At 36.5% G+C, this 25,808-nt stretch overlaps 1 protein-coding gene and 1 long non-coding RNA gene across 2 annotated transcripts in view; both read right to left on the bottom strand.

The window, feature by feature from the left end:
• Positions 1–25,808, bottom strand: part of LOC134752938 (uncharacterized) — a 126,582-nt gene that overhangs the window by 97,326 nt on the left and 3,448 nt on the right. Inside the window, exon 2 of the long non-coding RNA XR_010128781.1 lies at positions 11,471–11,609. This is a non-coding gene — a long non-coding RNA (uncharacterized LOC134752938). The remainder of the gene's footprint in view (positions 1–11,470; positions 11,610–25,808) is intronic.
• Positions 1–25,808, bottom strand: part of LOC134752790 (atos homolog protein A) — a 69,880-nt gene that overhangs the window by 28,181 nt on the left and 15,891 nt on the right. The window lies entirely within an intron of this gene.

Genomic DNA, 25,808 nt, shown 5'->3' on the forward strand with positions numbered 1-25,808 from the left:
CGATAAACGGTTATTATCGGTTATTTTCGTCAATGATAAATTTACAACCAAGTAATCATAACAATAAAGGTACACAGTATTAGGGAATGTGAGTATAAGTTTTCGTTTTTTAATAAAACACAAAATATTTTACGCCTTTTATTAACCTAACTAGCTTATAGTCGTAACCTAAAGCATGCAAGATGTAAGTGTTTTTCTTTAATATATGACATCTATTAGTTTTTTTTTTTAATTTATATATAGTAGTGTGACTACTTAAATATATATATATATATTTAATAAAATACTTTGATTTGTTCCCAAACTTGTTCATAGATGGCAGCACCAGTCTCTCTCGCTACAACGTAAATCCGAAAGGAGTTCGTTTAGGAGGTGCAAGCGCGCACTGCTTGCCCTTAGAGCTGGTCAAAGACGCCTAGTCTTACTAAGATGGCATATAGTCGAGAAATTCGGACGGGCACCGCCGTGGCTGGGTGGCCTAGGGGTTCATGGCGTTAGCCGCGATAGCTAAAGACGCCGGTTCGAATCCGGCCTTCACCACTGCAGGGCTTCGTCACTTTTTCTTTAATATATGACATGTATTAAAGTTTTTAATTCATGCAAGATGTAATTTAGTTCATAATTATGTGGAGATGTGTTCAGGAACCGCATATTAAAACCGCCATTGCGGAATTATTTTCCAGTAAAATAGTTTACCTGGCCGTCATTTCCGAATTTGAACGCATCATAGGTTTACAAAATGTGTGTAGATAAAAGAATAATGAATAAGTACCGTTCAAATACATTTAATTTACCTAACTAGATCATAGTCGTACCTAGAGCATGTACGTAATTTAGTTCCGCTATGAAACACGCTTCCACATCCCGTAAGTGTTCAATCTTGCGTAAACAATACAAGGTGCACAACAATAAACCCGTAACCACGTAGATGCAACGGATAGTTGTTTGTCCGGATACCGGATGTTCGGCCTGACCATCTGCCGAATATTCGGTGTCCGGCCGTCGAATATTATTAAGCATTATACGGTCGGCGCTCGCACTATATCTTCAGTAACCGTCTATCGGAAACGAACACAGGTATTGGCCGAAATCCAAACTGCGTCAACAATAACCCGTAACCACGTAACACGACAGTTATATGTTTTGTAGATGCAACGGATAGTTGTTTGGCCGGATACCGGATGTTCGGCATGACCATCTGCCGAATATTCGGTGTCCGGCCGCCGAATATTATTAAGCATTATACGGTCGACGCTCGCACTATATTTTCAGTAACCGTCTATAGGAAACAAAAAACACAGGTATTGGCCGAAATCCAAACTGCGTTAACAATAACCCGTAACCACGTAACACGATAGTTCTAAAGTTGGTGTTTTGTAGATGCAACGGATAGTTGTTTGGCCGGATACCGGAAGTTCGGCCTGACCATCTGCCGAATATTCGGTGTCCGGCCGCCGAATATTATTAAGCATTATACGGTCGGCGCTCGCACTATATCTTCAGTAACCGTCTATCGGAAACGAACACAGGTATTGGCCGAAATCCAAACTGCGTCAACAATAACCCGTAACCACGTAACACGACAGTTATATATTTTGTAGATGCAACGGATAGTTGTTTGGCCGGATACCGGATGTTCGGCCTGACCATATGCCGAATATTCGGTGTCCGGCCGCCGAATATTATTAAGCATTATACGGTCGGCGCTCGCACTATATCTTCAGTAACCGTCTATAAGAAACGAACACAGGTATTGGCCGAAATCCAAACTGCGTCAACAATTACCCGTAACCACGTAACACGATAGTTCTAAGATTGGTGTTTTGTAGATGCAACGGATAGTTGTTTGGCCGGATACCGGATGTTCGGCCTGACCAACTGCCGAATATTCGGTGTCCGGCCGCCGAATATTATTAAGCATTATACGGTCGGAGCTCGCACTATATCTTCAGTAACCGTCTATAGGAAACGAACACAGGTATTGGCCGTAATCCAAACTGTGTATTAGAGGTTCAATACGTACTTGGATATTATAAGACGTATTAAGGAGTTTATGGACCGGGCATAACAGCCGTAAGTGGTTGCAAAATGTATTTCAAACAGAACCCCGCTATAAATTTGTATCATGCGTTTAGTAATTCAATGTTAAGGATTTGGAATACGTGGAATACGTAGAATACGCCGATATCGTCCGGCGAAATGTTAGTCAGTGGGCCCCTTAATAGCAATTAGAATACGTCATTTAAAATCCTAAAACTAATTTCGAGGTTAATTTCTTTTTTAACATTACAACAAAGACGAACTGTGTCAAACCTTCAAGTACCAGGAGATAATAAATCTCAATCAGTTTAATTTCAACACGTGCGCTAAGAGTATTTAATATCCCTGTACCCGTCTCTTTCTAACTGAAGTATTATTGATGATTCGCACTCGCTTCATCACGCGCGAGTTGACCGACCAAAGATTAGACGAAATTTAGTTTACAGTATAAGCATATTTGTCACATAAATTTTTAGTGCCAAGGAAAAGTACTTGACAAAATGACAAGTATTAATATCATGAAATAAAACTATGAAAACGGATTATATCGCGTATATTGAATTTATAATACATCCCGACGTTTCGAACCCTTTACATAGTTTTATATCATGAGTAACTATCGCGGTAACCGAAGACAATATTATAGTAGTTTATGTGACTGCTACATAATGAAAGGCATTAAAACTCGAGTGTGGGTTTATGAAACGAACGTAGTGAGTTTCATAATAGAATCACACGAGTGTTTTAATGCCTAATTATGTACAGTTACATTTACACTGCTTTATCTACACACATATTATAAACTTTCTATGATATATTCACTAACCTCATATTACAGTCGACATTGGGGCATAGTTGCTCTCTGGCGGAATTCGCGGATATGAGGTGGCGTCTCCGAAATATCTTTATCGCACATTTTACACGAAACTTTTGCTAGAGTTACTTTAAAAACAACAAAACAAATTATTTTTTACTTACAAACTAATTAAAAGATAAACTGCACGTCAAATGACGGCAAAAAAAACTTTTTTCACGCATGTCACGCTTCCGTAGTTTTTTTTAAATTCAGAGACAAACTAAAGTGGGGGTCGATTGCCATATCGTTCGATACCAACTAACAAGCGAGATTTGTCAAATTTGTATGCAATTGACATCTCATTTCGAATAAAACGTCATCTCGACTGATATTAGAATAGAGGTCAAATCAAATTTCTTTGTTTTTCAGATAATAACATTTTCACAGATAAAAAATTTGCTGTAACGAAACAGTTTATCTTAATGTTGGCCATTATTTACGGATTTTGAAGGCATCATAGAGGGTTTATGATATGTGTGTAGAACTGTAGATAAAGTATTTTTATACTATAAACCGTTTTTTACGAACTTGTTACAATATCCAGAACGAGTTCAAGGTAATAAAATGTAATAAGATCCTCTTTCCAATGGCCGAGAATTTAGATTTGATTATTAAAAATTAAACAGAACCATAAACTGATAAGAGTAAAACTTTAATCACAACCTTGTATATTTTATTTTATTACTAGCAATAAAAATTATAATATGAACCTACGGTCAACGCAAATAAGAGTGAAACTAAAAAAAAATTGGCATTTGCGTTGCAGACCCTTATAACTGCACACTCCTTTTTTGACGAATCCCATACTGCATTCACTCGAGAAAATCTCGGCAGGGAGCTCATTCCACAGCCAAAGCATTCGAGAGAGGATTAAGGGCGGTTTCAGAGTTCAGACTAGCGTTTTATACGAGCGTGCGCGTACGCGCTTGGTAGCTCGTATAGACCAAATGTAGGGAAAAGTTACGCGCGCGTAAGCTCGTAAAAACCAAATGTTTCGTTTTTAAGCAAAAAGTATAGATACAAGCAAATTTCTTCGTTATGGTAAGCGACAAAGTGGTACCTTTTGCTTGAAAACGTCACAAATGTAGGGAAATGTAACGCGCGTGTAAGCTCGTACCGCCGAAACGACCGTCCACGCGCAGAAAAATACGCTAGTCTGAAATCTCCCTAAGGGGCACACTGTGTTCGATTCGCCCGTCGCTTCGACGTGCAAGCGGGATGTCGCTATAATACGCGCATAGCGTCGTCTCGCTCAAACTTCGGAGCGACGTGCGAATCGGACGCAATGTGCCATGCCCCTAATCGCACAGCTCTGAATACTCCTAATTTAGTGTATGTCCACCTAATGCTCACTAGCATTCCAAGAGAATGTCCCTTACTAAACGCCGTTCTTCTAATAGTTCTAAAAAGGCTGAGAAGATGATATTGGGTCTGGTAACATTTCATGACTTTGCTAACAAATTGGCAGTATATTCTCGAGCTTTACGGATTTGATTGAATTAGCTGAATTGAACAAGGCAAAAGCATTTGTAAGGGAAATTCTCGTGGAATGCCTCTGCTACGTCTAATATACGGCACTAATACCATAGCTTCTTGAATGAATGATGAATGAATGAATGATTTCATCAGTTAAATGCGTTTTACTCGGAGACTGTTTGACGTAGATATTTGATTTCGATATCAACAGGTTGCATACTTTAACCTACCGTGGCTCGCGTGTACATAAATGACCTATAAAATAAACACGATAAGATACGACCGCAAGGCCGGCGATATGTTATCGGTGCACTATCAGCTGTGAAAACAACGCAGACCGATTGGCACCGATAGTGGAAGTGGGTATTTTGGTGCAAATTTCGGATCCTATTCGCTTTGGTGATGAACCGAGCGAGCACGAAGCATCTCCGTTTAGCTGTAACAACACAATATTGTACTTAAGAGTCACACGACCTTAGACCTGGTGTCTGAAATAAATATTTTCATTTTCATTTTTCATTTTAGCCGACGACGAAAAACAACGTGCTGAAATGACATGAAACTTGACATAAATATGCAACTAACATAGAGTTAGACCCGGATAAGTCTGCATGCAACGATTTTAATAGCACACACAGTACAAGTGTCATTTATACGTCATAAATTCATAGACGTATGACGTTTAAAATTAAAATAACGCACTGCGTGTACTATCAAAATCATTGCACTTATCTTTGGTCCAACTCTATCCATCTATGTCTGGTACAAGTTTTCGTTGCTAGAAATAGCAAAGAAATGAATCCGGACAAAGAATTTGTCAGAAATATGTACAGTCAGCAAAGTTATTAGCTTAGCATCTCTGCATACAAACATGTATGCAGAGGTGCTAAGCTGTACACGAAACTAAAATTGTGCAGGCCAGAGAACTGTCAGTAATGTTCAAGATATTAGTAATTGACAGTGTAGTTATTGTAGTGAAAAATATATGTTATACGATATTTTGAATTAAACGAAGGAATGATAGTATTATTCGTGTCATTTTACTAAAATTATGGATTACAGTTTAAGGTTATACGTATCAAGAACCACCACAGACAACTGCTAAAGAGCCTGAAATATCCATATAAAAAGTGCCCAAAAATAAATAGGGAGTGTGCTTTCCAGATTGGTTCTTCGGCATTTGCTGTAATGTTCTATTTTCGCACATCGGTTAGTGTCTCGTAATTACTTATCTTTTTTGTTATCGTGTGTTACCTACATCACCTACATACTACATGTTATCGTGGGTGAACCAATATGTCTTGTAACAGAATCACACATTAAGTTGTATGATTGAATCTTTCATAATTATATAAGCGGAACTCGGTTGATAATGTAATTAATGTAATATCATAAGATATTGATGCAATTTCCCACCTTATCTATTACACAAGTCCAGGAAATTGTGTATGCGGTAAAGCGCCGCAAATGTAAGCTTTTCCTTTTGGGTAAACCCACACATAACTTTACCTTGTCGGGGACGTGAAGCGTATGGCAGCTCCCTTATTAACGTACAAAAATCTGTATTTACCATTAATTAAATTTAAAGCTAAGTTATGAAACGTTATCGGAAGTGTCAAAATAGCGTCACGTATAGTGCGATATAAAATAGTAGAAATTAAATAAAATAGAACAGGGGCTACCTGAGGTTTTCATCGATTTTTGACAAGTTTTGAATCGTATCTCCTACTTTTGCACTACATATAGAATTATAAGACAAGCGGCTATCGGTTCTTCAATCTTTTATCTCCATTTTTGTCTACCGGATTGTGAAAAAAATGATTACTTATTTATTTATGATTGTTTTAAACATTGTCTAAAAAAACACTTTTTTGCTAAAATCCGTTGCTGTTAATATGATAAGCTACAAAAAACATTAGAAAACTAAGGGATTCAAATCGAAGGTCATTGGGGCATGGGATCTCCTTAAGCATTTTACGTTAAAAACTGACAGTTAGGTAGAAAGTGGCGCCCTCAATAATTTTCAACAATTTCTTGTCGGACTATACTCAGCACTTTTCTGGAATGCCCCCTTAGTTGTAATAAAATATCAAAAATATAATACAATATCAAAATAGCAATTTATTGAAAGATGTTCCTAATCCATCCCATCTGAGGTGCGCGCAATTTAAATTACAGATCTTGAAAACTATTAGAAATGAACTATTTCCCTGGATAATGTGTTCTTGTTATTTTTGTTTGAAACGCACTTATTAAAATAAAAAGGTAGGTATTAAAATGGACACCTGTTTATTCATTCGGCAGTCATTAAGAAATTCCAGCAATATCACACACTAATAGGTCAAATGGATGATAACCTCTTTTTTTAAATCGGTTAACAATACATGCGCAACCAAAGCACGTGCATATTTTACATACATAATTAATGTAAACTAACCCGTTGACAGTGACAATATTTATATTACGCAGCAGTTTGTAAATACCACCAGTCTATTATGTCATCTAAACATGCGTGATGCATACAAAAAGCATGTGGGCACTCTACGTATACTCCGCTAATCAAAATCATCTGGGACGATAGCAACGTCGCAAAACCGTGTTAAACGAGCGAGACAGACAATCAGACATGCCCGATCGCCTGCGAGCTAGAAAAGGACAGACATTTGTTTGTCAACATTCCGCTATTTTAAATATAGAATCGTTTCCGCGTATCAACTGTTTAACGCGTTCTATGATAATATTTTTTGTTTGGATTTGGAATCTTCGAATATCCGTTATGCGTTTTTTAACGTTTTTATCGCTATACAAATAGAGTTTAATTTTGAATGAATTACGCGCTTTTCTAGTAGAAGAGTGCGAAACGGAACAAAGGATGGGCAGTTGTCGAAGTGATTCATAATCATAATACGCGTTTAACAATAAAAGTCAAGTTTTCGCTTGCATTAAGAAAAATGGCAGTTATCCGATTCCTTTTTTTAAAGTTCCGTGCCTAAAGGGTAAAAACGGGACCCTATTACTAAGATTCCGCTGTCCGTCTGTCTGTCCGTCCGTCTGTCACCAGGCTGTGTCTCATGAACCGTGATAGCTAGACAGTTGAAATTTTCACAGATTATGTATTTCTGTTGCCGCTATAACAATAAATACTAAAAACAGAATAAAATAAATAAGTCCCATACAACAAACGTGATTTTTTTGCCGTTTTTTGCGTAATGGGACGAAACCCTTCGTGCGAGAGTCCGACTTTTATTAGGGATGGTGAAAAATGACTTAAATGTCATCGTAAAAGCAAGAGGCTTAAGCCCTTTTAATCAAACTACATTCAAGATAAATTTAAACTGTTTATAGTTAAGACAAGTTTCCGATTGTTTATTTTTAAAGTGGATAATTTTAAAGCGGTCATCGTCCTTTTACACGTACTTTTACCCGACCCCCTGACAGAGTTATGTCAAAAGGTCAATCACTCCGTTCTAAGTACGTATAGGTTATGGCCCTTTGCCCTGTGGTGGCATTATGATAATATTTGCATTTGAAAAGTTGAAACGTTAAATTAAACAGTAAACATGTTTTGTGACTTTTGTGTGACTTACAAATTATGTAAATGTAAATTCAAAGTTAATGCGAACACGCTAACCTTTTTCTTCTGTTTTTGTGTGGTAGGTGTGGTAATGGCATAGACATAGTACAAACAAGTAGTTAAGGGGCCCACTGACTATCAGTCCGCCGGACGATATCGGCCTGTCAGTTGTTCGGAACTGTCAAATTTTTGTTCTAACTGACAGGCAGATATCGTCCGGCGGACTGATAGTCAGTGGGCCCCTTTAGACGCGCCACCGAGCGACCGGGGGTAAGAGAAAGAATATTCATATAAAATTTGGGCAGCATAGGATTTTTTCTCTTTCACTCTTATAAATTTCGGTATTTCGCCATCGCCTCCTACCTATGCTGCCACCCGGTCGGTGATAAGGACAAAACATGGCACTATTTTCTCTTTCCTCTTATAAGAATCGCAATAAGACTATCTTTCTCTATCAAAGTGTCAAAGCCCTTGGTAATGGAGATAGGGCAGACAGGCCCAAAACTAAGGGATAATTCTTTGATTCCTTTAAAACGAGATCTATTTTGAACACTTAATTAATACTAACGGTTCCTTTTGTACCTTTTTGGTACCGAACCCTAAATATGACTCCAAAAACATCCCTCTAAAGTCCCTTAACGTATTTAAAGGTAAAATCTTCCAAAATGCCCAAACTAACTGCGCATCAAATGACGTAACCAGGTAAAAAAGTACCAGGAAGACATTAACGGCAAAGCTATTACGAATTCAGGAACAACATTCCTACCGCCTAGAGCTTAGTACCACAGTGTAACGCTCTGAGTAGTGAGAACCAGTATACCGATATTCTCATAGAGTTAGACCAAGAAAAGTGCAGAAGCGACAGCACACGCAGTGCCAGTGTTATTTATACGTCATAATTTCATAGAAAATTGACGTTAAAATAACACCACTGCGTGTGCTACCAAAATCTCTTGGTTTAACTCTAGCTGTATTGGGCCAACCGCGAAACCGAACTTTGCAAATTGCGGCCATCTTTCTCCGTCACTAATAAATAAAAGATAAAAATGCCCACAATTTACGATCTTCGATGTTCGCGGTAGGCCCTCAGATATCAATTTAATATGGTACTACATAGTGACAGCGCGATTTGTTCGCGGTAACACAGTTATGGGAATGAGACCAAAGCATTGTTTTAATCAATAATGGATTCTACATCATACACAATACGGTGCACGTGGATAGGAACATAACTACGTATAGGCAAATATAATTAATAATAGAACAACGGATGTCGGGCTTTATTTATTGTTTGGTATCAACAAGAATCATCTGCCTACATTATCTACCAAGCAAGAATCTGAAGACTGCCGCAATTAAACATCAGATATAATAAAGCGTACAAGATGCTCAGAAATATCTGACCACGATTTAAAAATATGCACTTGTTGCTATGGCGTTATAGCGTCCGTAACCGTAAGTACTGGCGTAAGTGTACTCTTTATATCAATAAAAGAACGCATTCCAAATTCAAAAACGCGTCTAGGATTAATATAATACTGTTAATGCGATTAAAAACTACTGATCGATGACACGTGTATCGTATCGTAATACTTAGTAACAGAATTAACGTTTTGTACGTAAACTACAAGACAACCTTGGCTATTGCCAAACGCAATACGCTACTCTCAATCAAAACTATATTATATTACCGCATCATAAAATCCATATTCGAATACAGCAGAACACACTTGTAACTTTATTCTATACGCTTATGTAACACCGATCGTAATTTGAACTTAATATTCATCGAAATAGGGTTAGGTTTTGATTGGAAGATTTGGAAGTAAACGGTTCGATTTTCGAATGCATTGGTGACGTCAAGTTCGAGTGGCAGAAACGTTGTTGTCAAGTGGGAATTGGAAATTACCTCCTAGCGGTTATGATGCAAAATATGCCAATAGAGGCGTGTTCAGATGATTTTTCATGTGAATAAAATGCAACTTTCATGTCAGTTTTTTGTACAATCAAGAGAGCTGGTGTGGTGAAAAAGTTGTTTAGTATGATCTACATATTACATACCTTCATCAGAGTATGGTCAAACACAACAAAATCACCTGTATTAAGTTGTTTTTTTTTTTAAGTTGAATTACCTATTTCCGAAAACGATCGAAGTCGTATTAATGTCATAAAAGCGATCTAAAAGCAATAACGCATAGGCGAGGCGTCGCATCGTCTACTTTACGCAACCAAACCTTGGCACGGTTTACGAGCGCTTAGAAACATGTACATATCGGTCTGTATTCCTATCCGTTGAATAGCGTAAACCAATTTATATAGACCTCTAGATGAGAAAATGACATGAAAAATCGATTATAAGTATTATTAAATTCGAGATTATTAATATTATTATCTATTACTCGTTCAATTTCGAAAATCTTTTATTTAATCGATAATTATTGTACCAGAAATAATCGATAGCAATAATCAATTTTATTGCACAGGTACCATTGTATCACATGGCGTTCGGTTTTCTATCACACAGCCCACCAAAGGGTAAAAACGGGACATTATTACTAAGATTCCGACGTCTGTCTGTCTGTCTGTCTTCCTGTTGCCGCCATAACAACAAATACTAAAAATAGAATAAAATAAATATTCAAAGTTGAGCTCCCATACAACAAACGTAATTTTTTTTGCCGTTTTTTGTGTTATGGTACGGAGCCCTTCGTGCGCAAGTCCGACTCACACTTAGCCGGTTTTTTAAATCATAGCAGCCGTCTCCATCCATACTAATATTATAAATGCGAAAGTCTGTCTGTCTGTCTTTCTGTCTGTCTGTGTGTTCCCTATTTGGCATAGAGATAGATTGAGTCCCTGAGAACGACATAGGATAGTTTTTATCCCGAAAATCATCCCTTAAGAAAGTAAAAAGCGGGGTGGAATTGAGATAATTAATGAAGTGCCTGCTAATTTGTGTGCATAATATGCTCAAATTGAATGATTGCTATGAGAATTTTTCCAGGCGCTATACTTACTTTAGCTGCTGTTACTAAGTCCAGGCAGACGAAGTCGCGGGCAAAAGCTAGTACAAAATAATACGGCTAAATATAAGAGTAGTATTTTTTACGGAGACGGCCGCTATAATGACGTCACCGCTATCCTATTTAGGAAACCAGAGCTTTACGTCTCATTCAAATGTCATAAGGGATTTACGTGTTGGCTTATTTTGGAATCTAGTGCACTCGTGAGCTCACAAAAAGCTATTGGAATAAGATCTAATCGGAAATACGCTCACAATCTCCGTGAGTTAGGCGAGGAGATAATTATTATACTGCAGTTGCATATAACACATTATAGTTCGAGAAATACGTAACAAATTGGCTGACTGTCTTTAATAAAATACTCGATAGATCAATTTTTCCGGTCTCTATAGTTTCTCATAAAGTTTTAAGTCATAATGTATTGTTTGTCCGAATTTTCGTTAGTCATAATTTGGTTTTTCTCAGAAACGCGTAACTTTTCAGGATTGCCATAAAACAAACCTAACCTAACCTATCTACAGTATAACCTTACGAAAATCCTGAAATGTTAACGGTTTCAGAATTATGACTAATGATAATCTGACAATCATTACATTATGACTTTCAATAATTATGTCAAACAAAGGGATCCCCAATTTTTCTTGTATTGTTTCGGCACCCAGATATCGGATGCAATATCGGATGTTTTCCTTATATGTACTTGAATCGATATTCAATGCGATTGTCAGATGACAGCTTTAAAGTTCAAAATGTTCGAGCTCATCTCATTAAACCGACCGACTGAACTTTTCTTTCGTAACATTAGAAATTCGACTATACAGGGATCGCTATCGCAAGCTCTTATCTCAAATAATCCATTTAGAAAATCAACCGTCCACGCACAAGGATAAGGTCTAAACTCCAATGAGATGAAACATTATCCACGCTTGTGAAAATCACGCGACACATTTACGCGATTAAATGCGTTCTGATGAAGCGAAATTAAACCTTGAATATATCACATTTAGATTGCAATTGAGATGGTCAATGTACAGAAATGGAAGTACGCTTGGTTTATGCGAAATGAGACTTTAAACTTATCAGAATAAGATTATTTTGAATGCAGTTGGTGGAACTGCAGTGAAGTGAAACGTGATGGGTAGGTGACGTCACATTGTAGCGTTTCAGTTATGGGCGCCTGGTAGTTATGTGACGCATCGAAACGGATATTTAGCTGAAGTCTTGGTTAGTCAGTGTTATTAACTAGTCATTTAAGAGAAAAGAGCCATTAAAAAAAATCCAAGAACTGAACCGAGAAAAAATATATATCGAACCTGCTCACACACGAGAATCTGACATACGAAAGCATTTTTGCCCAAGCTGGAACGGAGACCTTCGTTAATTACAAAAAAAAAACGCTCGGTCAATAAATTAAAAAAAGTGTATGCGTGATGTAATCTTTACGCGCGATTGAAGTGAAACTTCTTGGACGATGACGTTTATCGCTTTGACGTGTGTCCGACTGTGCGAGTGTCACTACTGAGCGTTACTTCCGTCAGAAAAAAATCTGAGTTACCCTCTAGTCGCGCCTAAATAAGTTTTACTTTAATAAATGTATTTAGTATTATCAGCGGCAAAGAGGATATAATAAGATTGAGCGGTACTGTCATAGTAAATTTGTAACCACTGTAAATTCACTGCCATCTATCGACATACTTTAAAACTAAAAATGAAGATGTATAAAAATACGTTAAAATGTATTTTAATATGCATAAATGATTTTTTTATTTGCATTAATTATTTTTATATGATTTTGACCCATCTTCTTTCACTGATATGCGTTAAAATTATAAATAACAAACGAAACCATCAACGCCCTCTATACGAGAGTAGACCAAAACTACTGGCGCCCTCTGAATCGAGAATCAAATTTTGGTAATTTTCGAGGCACGTTTTTTCCTTAGACTGTATCCATCTATTACGGAGTTATATCTACCTTCGTCAGCGGCTTTAGCGCCTCTCGTGTCAAACTATACTTCCTATATCAAAGACCAAGTGAATCACATTTGACCTATTAGAACGATGACGACATCGTTAGAAATAATGGAACTAATACGACTTACGAGTAGGTACAGATGTATTAACTAACTAGCGCCTATCGTAAACCATAGATAGAGTATTTTCACAGATAATAAAATATGACATTGATGCATCAAGGCGGTTTGTTTACAAAGGGCCTACCGGGAAATGCGGAAATCGAAATTTAGTTATCTGCCTCTTTATCGCTCGAATATGCAAGTGATAAAGATTGATTTCTTGTTTCGCGGAAGACCCTCACATTGTGATGGATTGTGGTAGTGGCGCCCCCTACGCAGTTTCGCGTAATATTCCCTAACCTTGAAATTAACGGACTATATTTTGGCGCTCGAACGCAGTGAGAATGCATTTTACTTTCCTCGTATTCGAAATAATGCCATACTAACCATTTCGAATACGAGGAAAGTAAAATGCATGTGTTTTTTTTAAACATGACTAAGTATACATTTTTATAGTCTTTCTTGAGGGTACTTTCAATTAACAATTCAGACGTAAGTATCGTTATTTATGGAATGGAGAGTCAAATATCAGAATGGAAGTTGTATAACAAATCCATTTAAAATAAAAATTCAATTGCTTATCATAAAAAAAAAACATACTTCGAACGTAAAATGCTCTAGTGCAGACACGTATCATTTTCTGCACACCTTTTAGAACAACAATGACCCTCTTTGAGAGCATAAGAAATGAAATAGTAGATTGTTAACCAAGGGATGAAAGGCACTCATTTCTGCCGAGGTATTTTGGCGCTCGAATGCAGTGAGAGCGCCAATAGTCCGAGGCAGAAATGATGCCTTTCACCCGAGTTAAACACTCTACTTTTCATTTCGAATACGAGGAAAGTAAAATGCATGTATTTTTTTTAAAACATGACTAAGTATACATTTTTATAGTATTTCTTGAGGGTACTTTCAATTAACAATTCAGACAAAAGTATCGTTATTTATGGAATGGAGAGTCAAATATCAAAATGAAAAATTTATTACAAATCCATTTAAACTCAAATTTCAATTGCGTATCGTAAAAAAATTAAAAAAGTCGTACTTCGAACGTAAAATGCTCTAGTGCAGACACGTATCATTTTCTGCGCACCTTTTAGAACAACAATGACCCTCTTTCAGAGCATGAGAAATGAAAACTTCTTTACGCGTTAACCTCATTCAGCTTAAAAGTGCACTTTCGAAACGCGGCGACCGGGCGCGCATGAAACCCAAGCGGGAATAGCCGAGGAAAAATGCGGAAACGCGCTGGGCCACTTTCGTGATTTCTCAATGGGTAAATATGCCAGTTGGAACCGCGTGCCGCGAAAGACGGCGACATTCGAATGATAAGAACAGAAAAAAATCTAAAATCATTAAGAAACGTGTTTTTGGATTTCCTGCTAATAATTATTATGATCGCCATAAATAATTATTCTAACCCCACTATATGTATATCACTAATCACTACATCACTAGTATCACCACTAACTCCTTATAAAAAAAAACCGGCCAAGTGCGAGTCGGACTCGCGCACCGAGGGTTCCGTACTTTTTAGTATTTGTTGTTATAACGGCAACAGAAATAAATCATCTGTTAAAATTTCAACTGCCTAGCTATCACGGTTCATGAGATACAGCCTGGTGACAGACAGACGGACAGACGGCCAGACGGACAGACGGACAGCGGAGTCTTAGTAGTAGGTTTTTACCATTTGGGTACGGAACTCTAACAGTCCCCGCCGCGTCTGTCTGTTTGTGTGTATGTAAAATAAGTTTTTTTACCTCCCACGTTTCGAGGACGGCGTTGTCCCCGTGGTCTCGGAAAAACGAAACGTCGGAAGTAAACTTAAAACTTATTTTACGCGATTAAGTCCCGCCGTTGTGAATAATAATGAGTAAAAATCGTGACGTGATAGTCATATTTTCAGGTCCCAAAACTTTAGCAGTTGGTTCAGTTGTGTCAACATTCACGTACGGTCAATATGGAACAATGGTCGTCCTTGCAATTATGTATGTTTAATTATTTGAGGTTCTGCACATGATACTAAACCAGGTAAACCAACCAGGTTGTACCGGTTTGATTATATACGGAGTGTTCTTCAACGTTTAGCCAAAGATCTATATAACTCCGTATAAGATGAATAAAGCCTAAGGAGACTTCTTCAACTTGAATCCATCCAACGTCGGGCAGTTCGTATTATATTTTATTTTACGTTTATTTGTTTAGATAACAAGATCCATTTTGTTAGTATTCTACTAACTAAAACCTAAAAACTATGTTAGTATTCGTAACTCACTAATGACAACGTATTTTTAATTAAGTGTTGCATTATTGAGCACAGTGAAAGAACATAGGTCAAAATCATATAAAAATAATTAATGCAAATAAAAAAAATCATTTATCCATAAATACATTTTTTGATATTTTTATTTTTAGTCTTAATCATTTAGAATCATTTATTCATCAATTGTGCATTACAGGTAATGAATACAGGTGTTATAAACAATTTGTTCTCTGTAATATGTCTTGCGACGTACAATGATTTTGGTTACCTAGCGCATGCAATATTATTAGAAATGTCACTTTATTTAAAATAAAAATAATCAATAAGTTGTAATTAATAATTTAAAATAAATAATGATTAATGGGTAATTATATAAGTCAATCATTCATTTGTCAAAGTGTCCATCAGAAATTCATCAATATTGTAAATCTTTTAATATTAATCGTGTGTCCATAGATGGCAGTGAATTTACTGTGGCTACAAAATTTACTATGACAGTACCGCTCTATCCTATTATATCCTCTTTGATATTATGGCTCCTCTACACGATGGACCATCATAGTGGGCCACTGAGATGGGCCCGCGTGTTATAGAGAGAGTAGTAGGCCACTATGATGGTCCATCGTATAGAGGAGCCATTACTAAACAACTTTCACTACTAGTGGCTCTGTGAGCTGTAGACCTCGCAAACCCCCATGGCTCCGCCATTTTGAAAATTTTCCGGAAACTGAATCAACAAAAGGAATTTATTGAATTTTTTAACCCGCTCACAAAATTTCATGAGTATCGGTTGAGAAATGCGACCTGCAGAGGAGAACATCCGGACATTAGGAATGGCCAGAGGGCGCCACAATCAGGAAATTGTCATATACTTGGAAATTTCTACCCATGACGGATGCCCAAGCGGTCTAGGCATCTGTCGCTTAAACAGAGGACGCTGGTTCGATTCCAGCTCTGGACACTGGAGGGCTTGGTCATTTTTCCTTCGTATATGACATTTTGGTTTAATTATACAAACCTGAAAGACGTTATTTCTGCACTAACCGTCTCAATCGTCTCATCCTTCGAATTTCTCAGCAGATTGGCACACTCACCTGCAACGAAAATAAATAGGTATTAACAGCACGTACTTACACAGACTAATACATCCATGCGTCCACCATGCGTCAATCCACGCTGTACATATTATAGAAAAAAAATAGTTTGGCCTGCGGTCAACGACTAATTTCTATGTATAATTAGTCAAGGTATTTTTTTACAAAATAGTGTTGTAACTGTTGCAAATTACGCAGCGTACGCGTTTCTGAGAAATACCAAATTATATGACTTTGTGTGATATGACTTACGACAATGCGGACAGACAATACCTACATTATGGGTAAAACTTTATGGGAAACAATCACGAAACAATAGAGACCCTGAAACCTTTACTCTTCCTAATCTAAAGATCAGTGCCTACAAGACCTGTAACATACAATTGAATAGTAAACAGGTGCCATGTTTTTATCCCTATATCGAAACTACCGAATATAACACTTCCGCAACAAAGCATTAGAAACGAACTAATCCGACCTTAACACGGATACAGGGCCTTGGTGCGCAAGGGCATAGGGCTAGGCGTGGGCGCACGTTTCGACATTCGGATTTACGCTCTAGGACAATGAAAACGGGTCGGTTTTAACGGTATTTGATATATACTGACCGGTGTTCTTTGATCGATCTTAGTTGAGTAGTAAAAAATTATTGTGTGTCTGTAATCTCTAAACTACTCTTAAAGCATTACAAGTGGAATATGGTTATTGATTAGATAATTTTCGCACATCTAAAGACGCTTAGGGCCGATAATGACGGACTGCAACCCGACTGCAATTTGTATGGGAACTGGAAGCCAACGTTGCAGTTGGGTTGCAGTCAGTCTGTACCGGCCCTTAGACCGATTGCATTAAACCCTCTATATCTGTATTGATTTCAGTGTGACCTCGGCGGACTTTCTCTGATCAGATCGGGGAAATCCTGAAGAAAGGCCAGGTCAAGAGCACCCTAAACCGGCGAGCGTGTATAAGGAATATTAAGAAAGTGAAGGAAGCGAAAGAGGTATGTCAGGATCGTAGCAAGTGGAAATCCGTGGTCTCTGCCTACCCCTCCGGGAAATAGGCGTGATTATATGTATGTATGTATGTGTATGTATGATTTCAGTTTTCGATGGAAAGTTTACCCAGTTATGGGACGGCTGCATGGCGTTATTTTTACACGACAGCCCATAGCGTCCAAAAAAAGTAATGATTATAAAGATTTTGAACTGCAATCAAAAAAGGCACTTTCTGTCAAACCTCAAATAAAATGAGGTCGCAAAATTGAGAACAATGAAATCGTCACCTGCTTTTTCAGCAGTGTTGACTAAAATTTGACTGTATATTCATTTATTCTTTTAAAATTATCGATTCGGTCCAGTGGGACCATTTCCCCAGCATTAAGGTCTTAGGAGCTTGAAATACTAAATTGTACCAAAGATAGATATAACTCCGTAATATATGAATACAGTCTAAGGAAAAAACGTGCCTCTAAAATCAAGAAAATTTGATTCTCGTTCAGAGGGCGCTACTAGCTTTGGCTTACTGTCGTATAGATGGCGTTGACGGTTTCGTTTGTTATTTAACAATTTAAACGCATATCAGTAAAAGAACATGGGTCAAAATCATAAAAATAATTAATGCAAATAAAAAAAATCATTTATCCATATTTAAATACATTTAATCGTATTTTTATAAATCTTCATTTTTAGTTTTAAAGTTTGTCGACAGATGGCAGTGAATTTACTGGGGTTACAAAATTTACTATGACAGTACCGCTCTAGTATAAGTTACTCTATGATTGTACTGTTAGTACAAGACAGTGTACGGTGATTTTATTAGCTCTTATAAAGAGATAGCGACTTTACAAGAAGCACGTGGGCTACCGGCCGTTGACTCCAAAAATGGTGGTTAAACGCGTTTTACGCGCTTGAAGATTAATTCTTCATTCACTGCACACTACCACATTATAGTTTACTGTATAATAAGCTATCGATATTACACTAAACAATATTAATGAGCAAAAACAAAGGAATTAATCACGAGGCTAACTAATCAAGATGGCGCTCGAAACCGAAAGCCTTGAATGTATATGTTAGGCGGCCTAACATATACATTCAAGCTTAGGCCCTTAATTCATAGATCAATCTAAATAAAAGGTTAATAATAATTACATGCAGCCTTGGTGTCTATTTCTCTATTTCGTCATCCGAATTTGATACAAAGGTGAATGAAAGGTGAATGAAATGAAACGCAAATGAAAGGTGAATTGAGTCAAACTGGTAACGAATAAAAAGTCAATCTATTATTGAGACAGATCATTATTTGGAATAGGCTTCGCGTAACGGTTGCAACCAACTATATAATCAACCAACTATATTATCGGTAGTGACCCTGCCTACGAAGCAGGAGATCCCGGGTTCGAATCCTGGTAAAGGAAAGGTTGTTGACATGTTGAATTTTATAACTGAATCTAGTTAAATAGATAGAAAATGAGCAATTTATCACAATAAATTGGAAACTTGAAATATATATAGGAATAAATAAAAAAACAAGACCTCAAATAATTGTAGTGTATAACTAGCCTTATGAACCGATTTTGCATGTACAACCAGCCTTAAAGTTCAAAGTTAAAGTCTATGATTGTTCATTATTTTTAGTATGTGGCTATTTTTGCACTTTGTAATTTTTCCTCAGTCACCCGTTGACCACGAACGCTGTAAATGGTTCGAAACGTCGGGATGTAATATAAATTCAATATACGCGATATAATCCGTTTTCATAGTTTTATTTCATGAGTAACTATCGCGGTAACCGAAGACAATGTTAAGACCTCAGTTTAAAAATTGTTAAATTTTTTAACATCCAAAAAAGGAAAAAAACTATTTTACCATTTGATTTTTCTACATTTTCTATAAATAAATATTCTATGGCAACTATATACATAAACGCAATATTTCACCGACAAAATCGCAATTTCCTTGTTTTCCATACATCGAAACTGCTGACGTCACGATGTATGTATTGCCATTTTGTTAGAAGCGTTTCGTCAGTAAAGTGCGGGTGCCAGACTTTGACCATCATTTGTGACTTTTGTATTGCTTTAAGACAATGGGTCCCGTACAGATATTTGATCCTCAAAACAAACCTGATCGATTGATACCATTAATAAAAATTTGTCAAGTACCCTATTTATTTGTGTGTTTACCTTTACTGTTCATTTATATTTGTTTCTGAGTTATGGATGTAATCTATGTATCTAAGTATGTATTTATCTATACATATAAGTATGAATGTCGCCTAATACCCATAGTAAAAGCTTTGCTTAGTTTGGGCAAAGATGATATAACTCCGTAATAGATAGATACAGTCTAAGGAAAAAACGTGCCTCGAAAATCAAGAAAATTTGATTCTCGTTCAGAGGGCGCTACTAACTTTGGCCAACTGTCGTATAGATGGCGTTGACGGTTTCGTTTGTTATTTAACAATTTTAACGCATATCAGTGAAAGAACATGGTTCAAAATCATAAAAATAATTAATGCAAATAAAAAAAAACAATTATCCATATTTAAATACATTTTATCGTATTTTTATAAATCTTCATTTTTAGTTTTAAAGTGTGTCGACAGATGGCAGTGAATTTACTGGGGTTACAAAATTTACTATGACAGTACCGCTCTAGTATAAGTTACTCTATGGTTTGGGGCTAAGTGGATCTGTGTGAGATTCTCTCTAAAAGTATAAAAAATAATCTATTATATTTATTATGTTTAAACACAAAACGTAAGCTTAAACAGCTTATTAATTTATTTCATGTTTCAGAATACAACTTCCAGTCAATGCACTCTACATCGTTGCCAAATTGGCCGCCATCTTGATAAGTGTACCTTAAGTAGCTCCTTTGTGTGGTAATAATACAGTTTAAATAATAAATTCAGGCGACGTACTAGGTCCATATGTTAACTGTGGTCTGTGGTTCAAAGTCAAAGCCATTGCAAGGTAAAGGGACATTATTTGGTATACCGGTTACGTATAGCTGGGTTACAAAATCATAACTGCCTTTATGTACTTAATTATAATTAATTACTGACGGCCAAGTACTTAAAAGCATAGATTTTAATTAAGTATATTTTATCAACTATGCGCAAGTTTGTTTTATTAGGTGTAGGATATAAGATAACACATGTTTCTTTCTTACTTAAGTAATTCCGCTCTCGGTTTTGTAATGAAACTTTGCACATACAATGACATGAGGTATATCTAGGTCTGTAATTAGTTTATATAGCTCTAGTTTATAAAACAAACGAAATAGAGCAAAAACAAGTTTTGTATGAAAGACTTAAATTCGCTGTATTCTATTAACTATTTATCGTATCTGAAGTTCAAAGTTTCAGAGCAACCTAGCTAGTCGTTTTAAAATGAGAACAGAACTACGTTTGTATGGAAAAACGAGCTTGCCGGAGACCCTTAAAATGTGCCGAAGAAAACGAAAAGTTATAGTCGAATTTAAACTGTGGTGAGACATACTAACATTAAATCATTTTACGGTTTAGACTCACTTGTTGCGAGTGACTAAAACAAGTGAGTAAACCGTAAAATGATTTAATGAAAAGTTATAGTCCTGAAATTATGTTACTTCCGCGAATGAGAAAGTGTCTTCGAAATGTAAAACAGACTTTCTTACTTTCATAAATCCTCAAAAATACCTCTCGTAATTAATGAACGCCCCCTCAATCATATTATAGTAATAGCTATTATTGTAAAAACAAATTTAAACAAAATTGAATATGATTATCCAGAAATCCTCACACCTCACGCTAGGCTAGACAGACCTACCCCAAGCTAGACTCTTTGTCGTCTGTACGTTGACCTAGGTCTGGCTAGACTACCCCCAAGCGCTAGATTGGTTTACAGACTTAAAAAAAGGGTTCAACGATAAGGTACAATTATTAAAATGGCAAATATCTACAGAGTGAAATTTCGGCATTGGTCCAACCGGCAAATCGCGAAAAAAAATTGACTGTCTCATAGAAATCAGCGGCATCACATCGGCCGGAATGTATGAAATCGCCAAAAATGTTTTCGCGATTTCGGCATTGATCCCACAATAAAAGTTGTTCAGTATGACCTATAAAGTCACTACGCAGAGTATAGCTGGTGATAAAAATTTAAACCTGTAAAAACCTTAAGCACTTCATACTTTAGCAACACCACAGAATAAGTAATACATAGTATCAAAGATAGATATAACTCCGTAATAGATGGATACAGTCTAAGGAAAAAACGTGCCTAGAAAATCACGAAAATTTGATTCACGATCATATGGCGCCACTACCTTCGGCCTACTCTCGTATAGAGGGCGCTGACGGTTTCGTTTGTTATTTAACAATTTTAACGCATATCAATGAAAGAACATGGGTCAAAATCACATAAAAATAATTAATGCAAATAAAAACAAATCATTTATCCATATTTAAATACATTTTATAGTATTTTTATAAATCTTCATTTTTAGTTCTAAAGTGTGTCGATAGATGGCAGTGAATTTACTGCGGTTACAAAATTTACTATGACAGTACCGCTCTATCTTATTATATCCTCTTTGATAGTATGCAACGCACTGGCGCTACGGCAACTCTTACGCAGCGTACTACGTAGGCGAACAACACGCGAACGCGAAGCGAAGCGATGCGGCGCGGGGTGAATCAATCGTTTGATACCTATAGAATAGAAGTGTCCTACGTGGGCGATCTCGTTGCGAACGCGAGCTTCGTGTTCGCGAGTTGTTCGCTTACGTAAGACGCTGCGTTACCAAGGAATCTTGCTTACTGTTGCTACAATTACTACTAGTTTATAATAATAATAATATATTTATTGCTTTCACATTGGTAAAATTACCAATATATTATTAGTTAAGTAGATATTTGCCATTTTTAACCTCCTACGCAAAGCGAGGGGTGTTATATGTTTGACGCCAGTATCTGTCTGTCTGTGGCATTATAGCTCTTCAACGGATAGACCGATTTTGATGCGGTTTTTTTGACGTGAAAGCGAGTTTCGTTGCGGTGGTTTTGAGCTATGTTTCATAGAAATCGATCCAGCAGTTTGAAGAGTATCAGCTCTTCCAAAATGATGTAAAGCATTTTTGGCATAAAATGATTTTTTTTGGCATATAGCGGGGTCTTTAAAATTTTTTTATTTTCTAAATTATTCTGCATTCGAAGTTACCCCTATAAGGTGAATAAAAGGCATAGTATACTTACTGGTTCCAAAGAGGCAGAACATTTTGATATCAATATCACAGTATTTTTCAGTATCACAAGCTTCATCAAAAGGATTTAAAGCACTTTTCAAGGCATTTCAATTCACATCGTAGGACATTTTTCTAAAATAACATTTTTATAATTTATTCAATATTAGAGTCAAAGTTCATAATTCGTGTGTAAATTTTGTATTGATTTACTTAACCCAGAATGTTAGCGAGGAACTTGTACGGCGGTTTTTAGCAGAACTCTTGATTTGGGGAAAAAAATGGTTTTTTTTTTACTTGCATTACATGCATGAAATCCTTTTTAATTTTTTACCGTATTCTAGCGCAATATATTCCAAGTTGAAATTTATTTTCCTATAAATGCGTTGTTATGCATAGAGGGACAGAAAACAAATCAGTTACATATAAATGAAATGAACCTCTAAATGGTGAACTTTAAAACTTCTTAGTTCTTACCGACCACCTAGCTAGATAATATTGAGTTAAAAATGAATTAGTCAAAAACTAACCAATTTCAAAGTAAATACAAATTCATTTACTATAACAGGTGCAGTTAACTACATACGGACTTATCAACTTTTCATTAAGCGCAATTACTTTGTGAAATGGATTATTCGATGTTGCATTGCATAATGAAATGTGCAATATATTTCCCGGTGTTATTTGACATCGTGAACACAATGTTATTGACAGTGAAATTTTACTTTTCATATGATTTTGGCAAACGTACGTATTTGGAAGAAGGTCGTGTAACTTTCATATATATAATATACATTAATGTATATTTCGGTTATATTAGATAATGTATATTTCGGTTATATTAGATAATATAACCGAAATATACATTAATATAACCCTAAATGGACTGTGTTGTGTTTTGTATTTATTTATTTAATATTTTAATATTTAATTTTGTATATGTTTGTACCTAATAGAGCACTGTTTTTGTTTACGACCAGCAGATTATAAAAATACATTTCATGGGAATTATTTTGTTATTTCGCGGAAGACGCTAGTTCGATTCTGGGACCTTAGTTTTTTTTTTATATGACTAATTTTTTTTAATAAATTATTAATTGTCATTGTCAATCATTTTCACTGAATTTAAAATGCTATTTCGAAAGATTCATCACATATTTGATCCGACACTTTTTTTTCAAGAATGTTTTTTTTGGCAAACTTAAGGCTCCTTTACACTGTAGGTATACCAGGGGCCCGTTTATCAAAAGCTTGTAGCTTGTAATACAAGTGGAAGTCTCTTTCTAACAAAAGCTGTCAAAAAGGGACTTCCACTTGTATTACAAGCTATAAACGGGCCCCAGGACCTTACACAAAGTCCCGAAAGTTACCCGTCCGCGACGGACGGTGTCTGGTGTCTGACTGATACTACTGAGAGTAGACTGCAGAGAGCATAGTCCTGGCCAGCCGTCTGTCCTGTGTCTAGACGAGGTGGGTGGAGGTACATCTGCAAGTGCATCTTGTGTTTAGGGGTTAGATATAAGGGAGTGTTTTGAGTCGAATTGCAAGTTGCATTCTTTTCAGGAGAGGATACATTTCATCGATATTATTTAGTTATTTTGCTTTATTTGGTTATAATTCGTTATTTTTTCTATCGTAAATGACTTCTAATTCAGTTTAATTAATGTAAGCCCTGTTTACACTCTGTAGTTAATCATATAATTTATACTAAAATGTGTCTTATTCTTATTCTTCAAATTTTATACCAAATTAACAACAAATCACCAAATCAATCAAATTTTCTAACCTACGCAAAATATTTTCACTTAACTAACATTTGCCAGAAGACGCAGCACATGTTCCTTTCGGCTATTTTTTTTTAAATGTTCAAAAACTATTTTTTAATCCGTAATTTAAGGCATTTACACGTATAACCAGAACATTCACACGAATCCCGAAAGTTCTAAATGAGAATGTTTGTGTCTAAAGGGGCCCACCCATTACCAGTCCGCCGGACGATTAGATATCGGCCTGTCAGTTGTTCGGAACTGTCAAATTTTTGTTCTAACTGACAGGCCGATATCGTCCGGCGGACTTGTAATGGGTGGGCCTCCTGGCCAGCAGGCGAGTCAAAATTGTATAATGTTACGGAGTGGAGCTTTCAGTATGGGTTGAAGTTTTTAATATTTCTCAAGAGAATTATAATCTACAGCTAAAAAGACATGCAATAGCACTCAACTTTTGTTATTTATGTAATAAAAGACAAAAATAGAAGCGTGACAGAGTGGTCAGAAACAAGACAACGAAAAGAATTTTGATCCAGACATCTGTCCTGTCTAGACGAGGTGGGTGGAGGTGTAAGTGCATCTTGTGTTTAGAAGTTAATAAAGGAGGGAGTGTTTTGAATCCAATAGGGGATATTACTGCAATGTTCTGCCACCAGAGTGCAGCACTAGCCTTTTTAGTAAACCATAGAGTAACTTATACATACTGTACCTTTAAAAGGTTTTTGACAAGTTTTCAGAGATAATAAAATAAGACGTTGATACATCAAGGCGGTTTGTTTACAGAGGACCTACCGGAAAGCGCAAATCCGAAATTTCACTAACTGCCTCTTTATCGCTCGAATATGCAAGTGACAGAGATGTTAGATAACGAAATTTCGTTTTTCTCGTTTCGCGATAGACCTTCAGATTGTGGTAGTGGCGCCCTCTACGCAGAGTTTCGCGTAATATTCCCTATTGTAAAATGATAGACAATTTAGTAGTGTAGCTTAAGGTCCATTTACATGTTACAAAATTAAAATAATCATTTATTATCAGGCATGGCCCATAGAAGTGTTAGTAACAAAAAACTTAAATACTACAACACAAGTTACTCGTCCTTCTCGGGACGAGAAATTGCAAGGAATTATCGTAGTTAACAAGGAGTGTTTTGAATCAAATCGCAAATTGATTGAGTGACACGAATTGTGCAAAAGGGAAGCCACCACGTACGTATACAAAATTATAAATACACGTATAAACATTTCATGAGCACGAAAGCTGCAGACTGCAAATGAAAAAAACCAACCAAGTGCGAGTCGGACTCGCGCACCGAGAGTTCCGCACTTTTTAGTATTTGTTGTTATAGCGGCAACAGAAATACATCATCTGTGAAAATTTCAACTGTCTAGCTATCACGGTTCATGAGATACGG

The sequence above is a fragment of the Cydia strobilella genome, chromosome 25 (assembly GCF_947568885.1).
Source record: "Cydia strobilella chromosome 25, ilCydStro3.1, whole genome shotgun sequence".
In the NCBI taxonomy this organism is placed as follows: domain Eukaryota; kingdom Metazoa; phylum Arthropoda; class Insecta; order Lepidoptera; family Tortricidae; genus Cydia; species Cydia strobilella.